We start from the raw sequence: 7,784 nt of genomic DNA, 5'->3' as shown, positions 1-7,784 counted from the left end.
CAGACGGGTGTCTGATGTCCTCCAAAAGAAGGGCCATACCCTGATCCCCCGGGGCGTTAGGCTCCAGACAGGGACTGAGGTACCAGACTCAACATGGTGGGCCCCGGACAAAACCGGAAGCCCTCCTTTCCCCAGGAGGACTGCCGAAACAGAACCTCCTAGGTACTTGGTACTGTGGGGGCTTCCCCGAAGGTAGGCCCCCCCTCATGGAGATTGGACCAAGCCAGAAGGCCTATGTCCGCTCTCCGAAAGACTTTCAGGATTGGTCCGAGGACCGACACCCTACTCATCACACGTGCAGTGACAAACAGTGACAAAGACAAACAATCAAAAAAAAAGGTGAGGAAAGGGATAGTGAAGGAGGTGAGTGAAAAAGTGGCCATTGTGCAGTACAATGACCGGCCCTCCGGCCAGGAATCAAAAATTCCTCTGGTCCTAGCCAAAAGGCTGGGCCCTAGAGGCAGGTGTAAAAAAAGCGTGTACTGGTGACGTGACCTAGGTGCCTAAATCAAAGTGCAGGACGCACAGTGAAAGAAGGCACCCCTGGACTGCCACTCCAGGGGCACATCACCATGGGCTTTCTCACAGAAGCATCCCCGACAGCCCAGCCCAGACCACGACAGCCCCCACCACAGCCAGAAAGGCATGGAGGTCAGCGAGCTTAGTGAGACCCTTTACCATCAGGTCAAACCCTCACTCCCGTCACTCCTACCTAATTATATCCAAGAGGTACAGGCCACCCCCCCGCTGGAACAGGAGAGCTAAGCGTTCCCTCTCGGAAAACTGACTGGGGCTAAAGCTGCCACAATCCAAGCCGGTCTGCCAGGGTCCCCTCCCCTGGCGCCGACCAGTGGTTCTCCGCCCTCATCAGGAGGCTTCCCGGTCCGGCTACGAACCGTCCCGAGTCACCTTTACACCAACAGGCTTTGCATAGCAACCGCCACCCCTGCTCCACCTCGCCGTAGAGCAGGGACGGTAAACAAGCGCCACCTATTGGCAACTGATAAGAACAGATACTACACTTGATCTTAGCCAAAAGGCCGAGAAGCGATATAGCGAAGTTACTACACATGAAAGCCCTCTGTGTTTTTCCACTCTTTATGGCTTGGATATCCTGGAGCTATTGGGAGGGCATATAACACATAGCCTCACAGTGAAATACAAACAGCGGTGGAGCAGTGTGAATGAATAAGAAGCCAGCAATTATCCCTTTACACAGTGCCTATTTACCAGATATTGGAGGTGAGAGGCTGGGGGAAATAGGTGGTGCACCCATTAAGCACTGAAGTTTGCAGTGATTTGCCACTCTTGGGAATCGGTTTTCACATCTTTATGCATGAACTTTATTTATATATTTTGCAATTTCATCAGCCATCAGTGCACCTTATTTATGGACTATCACGTGTGTATATTGATTGTCTAAATAATCACTATATTTGTTATTCCACGTATTTTCACCTTATAGATTTTCTATATATATTTTTATACATATAATCTCTATACGCTTGTTTACATTTGGATTATTTATGCAGATTATTTAATTAATTGATTAATTCTCCACGGACTTTCATTCACAAATTGTTGCACATTTATTGTTTGCACGCGGATTTTTATTTGGATTATTTATATTGATTTATTTCTCGTATTTATGTTACACTCAGTGGATAATATTTGATTTACACTTATTTTGGGATTATTATTCACATATAGGTTTAGCACTTTTAGGTAGCGCCGCATTCCTATTAATCTATATATTCAATTTTTGGTGCAGAGATCACTTTTTTTATGCTGGCGGCTTCCTATGTACATCATTTTTGTATTTCCCTATGACATATTAGGTGGAGCGCACTAGTTTTCCCTTTACTTATACAAATGGAGGTTTCCCTTCTGCTTATCGGCCTCTCATCTGGGACGCACGGCACAACTGAAGGTCCCAGAAGACTTACCTAATTTCTGCGCCACCCTGGGGATCCCCTTGGTTGAAGTACCAAACTGGTATGCCAATTTCCGTCAACCGCTGTACAAACCTGTGGAGCCTCCGGCAGAAAGGATGGAAACCCAGGAGTCCAGATATCGTAGGAGACGCTCTGCTTCCGGAACGAGGAACCATCCTGTATCGGACACGCTGCAGAGGGATCGCAGCCCCTCCGTCTCCCCGCGGTCCAGGAGAGCCCGTCAAGACCGCTAACTGCGGACTGTTTGCAGCGATAACAGCAACACAGTGCGGCGAATACACACTGAAATGGCTGCTCTAAGTCCGGATTCTAATATGTTTTTCCTTTTACTTTTATTTTTCAAACTTCGACTGACTTGTTTTCATCGCTTTTCGTTCTGTTGCTATTGCATAAGGCAGTACTTTCCATTTGTGCAAACATTGCCATGTGATAACAAATTCCTATTCTATGCGATGTCTACTTCCCTATATTCTTCAAGTTTTATAACACACCGAACCCGCTGGCTTGCAGGCTGAAAACTACATTACGCCATACTGCACTCTCTCAACTAGCAGGTCCTGTAGGATTTTAGAATTTTACGATCCGCCCCGTCGTTTTGTTCCGCTGTCTGCTCAACTCTCACTTCACAGCGTGGCCTACGGTTCTACAATGTGAGACACTGTGAGATTATCTAGATTTGCCATCGCAAGTGGTCAATAACCAGTAAGGCTAGAATGGATGGCGTAACCCCCCCCTTCTGTTAACAAGTCACTACTCTCTGCAAAGACTCTTGTGAGTGGTATGTGCCTTCTGACATACGTCCCGTGCATTATCCATGCTACGATCCTGGGATACGGCACGGACTGGTGATCGTTTGTGAATAACTGAGTGTGAACATTGCCATTTTTCTGGACTGGGTTGCGGACTAGACTCAAGCACTCTTCCACAGAAGGTTTGTCGATAGGTTACACTTTCAGCTCTTTGTCCTGGTGGCCACCTAATTTTTTTTTTTCTTTGCTTTTTGCTTTTTTTTTTTTTGCCCAAACCCGGGATCAATATAGTTTTGACTTACTTTTTCTTCTTATACGTAGCATTGGCCACAAATGCCATTGTGTTGACATGCATACATAGGCTTGTTTTGGGCTCGCCTCTCTTTCGCGGGCCTCGGTGCTATCCGGGCGAGGGGAGCTTCCCTCCTGGCGGATGGTGCTGTGGACCGGGAACAGAGGTATGTGAAGTAACATGTGCCATCCTGGGCATAGCCCAGGAATGGCTCACCCTAGGGGCATGATGCATGTACTTTGAAGGACCTACAGGTATTGTTATATTGTTATATGATTTCTCTATGTTATGTTCTATGGCCTTTTAAAATGTCCATCCGGTTATCACAAGTTAATTTTTAGCTTATATGTTCTATAATACTGCCTTAGTTTAAAGAGGGCTTAAACGTAACTGATGGGAGTTTCTAAGATCCTACAGTCCCACTCTGTATTTGATAGCATTTCAGACGCAGCTGTATTGTTATATTATTTTAAATCACCTCCCCCACAGAGATATGTATGCTATTCCTGTCCCCAGATATCGGCCCTAACGTTTTCTCCTAAAAATTGCTAAATTCCACTCATTAAAGCTGAATTCAGATGTCCCAGGGTGTCGTTTCATCGCTCACTATAGAACGTACATTCTTACGCTTTAATACCTCGGCTCTGTCCTGGCCAACCCCCACGCTAGAGAGTATACTGGTGTACACGTTCCTGGATAGGGGTGTGGGCACCTTTTGCTCTTTGGTAGGGATGAGCTTCGTGTTCGAGTCGAACGCATGTTCGACTCGAACATCGGTCGTTCGTGCGTTCGCCGAATTCCGAACGTTTGGGCCGTTCGCGGCAAAATTCGTGTGGCCCACAATGCACTGCGATGGCGCAATGCATTGCTGTCTCACGATTGGCCAAGCATGCACTGTGACCCCGCATGCTTGGCCAATCGCAGCGCCAGTAGCGGGAAGAGCAATGGTTGGTCACAGGCATCCTGCCTGTGGCCAATCATAGCTCAGACAGTGTAGTGCACGCCCCACACTATATAAAGCTGCCTTTCAGGCGGCCTCTTGTAGTGTTTGTTAGCATCTGAAGCAGTGGGTGTTCTGTGTACCTTCAACACAGTTACACACCAATCGTTTTTGGCTGATTTACTATTTTGCTCTTGTGTAGTGGTTACTGTCTGTGCCCTGACCGCAGTATACACCACTATATTCACCTCACCTATATAGCTAGTGATCTAGCTTTAATAATAGAGCTTGCAGTCAGTAGTGTTAGTGCGTGCTGTCTGCGTGCTCTGTACCCAGTACATACCACTATATACACCTACATAGCTGTTCTCTATTTGAGCCCGATTGTCATTTGCTGGAGTTATTGGAAGTTGTGTGTGCCTCCAGCACAGCACAGTATACAGCTGTATATGCCCCTTTAACTCTGCTGTTTTCTTGTTATTGTCTGCGTGCCCTGACCGCAGTATACACCGTGATATTCACCTCACCTATATAGCTAGTGGTCCATCTTTAACAATAGAGCTTGCAGTCAGCAGTGTCACTCAGGAGATAGTGCGTGCTGTGTGCCTGCTCTGTACCCAGTACATACCGCTATTATCCACCTACATAGCTGTTCTCTATTTGGGCCCGATTGACATCTGCTGGAGTTATTGGAAGTTGTGTGTGCCTCCAGCACAGCACAGTATACAGCTGTATATACCCCTTTAACTCTGCTGTTTTCTTGTTATTGTCTGCGTGCCCTGACCGCAGTATACACCGTGATATTCATCTCACCTATATAGCTAGTGGTCCATCTTTAACAATAGAGCTTGCAGTCAGCAGTGTCACTCAGGAGATAGTGCGTGCTGTGTGCGTGCTCTGTACCCAGTACATACCGCTATTATCCACCTACATAGCTGTTCTGTATTTGGGCCCGATTGGCATCTGCTGGAGTTATTGGAAGTTGTGTGTGCTTCCAGCACAGCACAGTATACATCTGTATATACCCCTTTAACTCTGCTGTTCTATAAAAAAGGCATCTGCAGGAGTTAGTGGGTGTTGTGTGCCTCCAGCACAATATAAACTACCCAACTACTGTTTTACCCAACTCCCTTCAGGCCATTACCATGTCTGGAAGGCCAGCAAGGAGAGGCAGACAGGCGCGAGCCGATAAAAGAGGGCAAGCAGGCTCTGTGTCTAGAGACAACAGTGCTGGTCGGGGACGCGGTGCATTGTCATCAGCACGTGGCCATGGGACATGCTTGTCCTTCTTTTCTGCAGCTGGACATGTTGAACCGCAACATGCCAACGACTTGGTAGAGTGGATGACCAAGCCCTCTTCATCCTCCTCATCCTCTCTCACCCAGTCTCAGGGTAGTAGAAAAGCAGCTGCCAACACATCGTCGTCCCTCCTCTCAATGTCATCATCAGTGACTCCTTCCCTAGACCCACCACGTCCTCCTGAGGAGTCTCCTGAACTCTTTGAGCACAGTGTTGGGTACATACTCCAGGAGGATGCCCAGTGTTTGGTGGGCTCTGATGATGACACTCAGCTAGAGGAAGGCAGTAGCGTGAGCACAGAGAGAGGGGATGCTCAAGAAGGACAGCAATCTGGCAGTAATGTTCCACAAGCTGCAGCATACTGCCAGGTTTGCTACAGCGATGAAGAGGGAGGGGATGATGAGGGCACTGACTCCACGTGGGTGCCTGGAAGGAGGGAGGAGGAGGAGGAGGAGGAGGCACATGTCCAACGAGGCAGGATGCCCTCCGGGGGCCAGCTTAGGGGCAGCACACCGACTGAATCACACCGCAGAGCTCCACCTGCGCAGAGCGCTTCCTCTGCGCAGAGCGCTTCCTCTGCGCGTTATTCTAAAAGTTCTTTGGTGTGGGCCTTTTTTGAGACGAGTGCATCAGATCGCACCGCTGCTATTTGCAACATATGTCTCAAGCGTATCTCACGTGGCCAAAACATCAGCCGCTTGGGCACCACATGCTTGACCAGACATATGTTGACCTGCCATGCAGCTCGTTGGCAAGCATACCTCAAAGACCCACACCAAAGAACAAAGCGGACCTCTCCTTGCTCCTCATCAGCTGGCATCTCCAACCCCACTAGACCTTCAGTCCCCTCTGAAACCTGCTCTGAGAGGAATGAAGGTGTAGAATTAGGTGTGTCACAGCCAAGTGCTTCCGGGAACTCTGCTAGTGGTACATCCACGTCCGATTATAGCAGACAAATGTCCCTGCCCCAGCTGCTGGACCGGCGGAACAAATTTACTCCCAGCCATCCACATGCCCAGCGGTTGAATGCCAGCTTGGCTAAATTGCTAGCACTTCAACTGCTGCCTTTTCAGTTGGTAGATTCGGCCCCCTTCCGTGAGTTTGTACAATGTGCGGTTCCTCAGTGGCAGGTCCCCAAACGCCACTTTTTCTCACGGAAGGCAATTCCGGCTCTCTACCGGCATGTGGAAGGCAATGTCCTTGCCTCGCTGGACAGGGCGGTCAGCGGTAAGGTGCATATTACCGCTGACTCATGGTCCAGCAGGCATGGACAGGGACGTTACCTGTCTTTCACGGCCCATTGGGTCACTCTTCTGGCTGCTGGGAAGGATGCAGGACAAGGTGCAGTAGTATTGGAGGTTGTTCCGCCACCACGCCTCCAAAATGCTACTATTGGTTGTGACACACCTCTCTCCTCCACCCCCTCCTCTTCTTCTTCCTCCACGGCCTCTTCCAGTGCTCTGTCCTCAGAACCAGCGGTGCTCCGTAGGCGTTGCAGGGGCTACGCAAGTACGCAGGCAAAACGATGCCATGCCGTGCTTGCGCTGGTTTGTTTGGGGGACAGGAGCCACACTGGGGCGGATGTTTTGTCAGCTCTGCAGGGGCAGGCCGAGAGGTGGTTGACGCCACGCCAGCTTAAGCCAGGAATGGTGGTTTGCGACAATGGCACCAACCTCCTCTCCGCCCTCCGACAGGGACAACTGACCCATGTGCCCTGTGTAGCTCACGTCCTTAACCTGGTGGTGCAGCGGTTCTTGGGCAGGTACCCCGGCTTACAGGATGTCCTGAAACAGGCCAGGAGAGTCTGTGTGCATTTCCGCCGATCATTTAATGCCTGTGCTCGGCTGGCTGAGCTCCAAAAGGAGTTGAACCTGCCCAAGAACCGCCTTATATGTGACATGCCCACCAGATGGAACTCAACATTGGCCATGCTGCAGCGGCTGCACACGCAGCAGAGGGCCATCAATGAGTACCTGTGCGACTACGGCACCAGGACAGGGTCAGGAGAGCTTGGTTTTTTCTCACCACGCCAGTGGGGCATGATCAGGGATGCATGCACTGTCCTGTCACCGTTTGAGGAGGCCACAAGGATGGTGAGCAGTGACAGTGCATGCATCAGTGACACTATACCTCTTGTCCACCTCTTGGAGCATACGCTGCGTGGAATAATGGACAGGGCACTTGAGGCAGAACAGAGGCAGGAAGAGGAGGACTTCCTTGCCTCTCAAGGCCCCCTTTATCCAGACAGTGTTCCTGCTGTGCCACCCATCACACAGGAAGAGGGTGAGGAGGAGGAAGAGGAGGAGGAGGATGATTGTGTCAGCATGGAGGTGGAGGCTGGCACTCAGCATCAGCAGCAGCAGTCTTATAGGGATGATTTACAGTCCCAAGAAACACGTGGACTTGTACGTGGCTGGGAGGAGGTAGCTGCGGATCATGTTGTCCTTAGTGACCCAGAGGACTCCGGACCGAATGCCTCAGCTAACCTACGCTGCATGGCCTCCCTGATCCTGCAAAGCCTGCGGAAGGATCCTCGTATTCTTCGGATC

The 7,784-nt window shown here is 49.9% G+C and overlaps 1 pseudogene; it reads right to left on the bottom strand.

The window, feature by feature from the left end:
- Positions 1–970: 970 nt before the first annotated feature.
- LOC143925788 (U2 spliceosomal RNA) lies at positions 971–1,052 on the bottom strand (annotated as a pseudogene).
- Between the last annotated feature and the right edge of the window lie 6,732 nt (positions 1,053–7,784).

The sequence above is a fragment of the Lithobates pipiens genome, unplaced genomic scaffold (assembly GCF_037356315.1).
Source record: "Lithobates pipiens isolate NorthernLeopardFrog02 unplaced genomic scaffold, aLitPip1_a1.2 Scaffold_22, whole genome shotgun sequence".
Lineage (NCBI taxonomy): Eukaryota > Metazoa > Chordata > Amphibia > Anura > Ranidae > Lithobates > Lithobates pipiens.
Note: the sequence above shows the minus strand (reverse complement) of the source record. Positions and strands in the feature narration are given on the sequence as shown.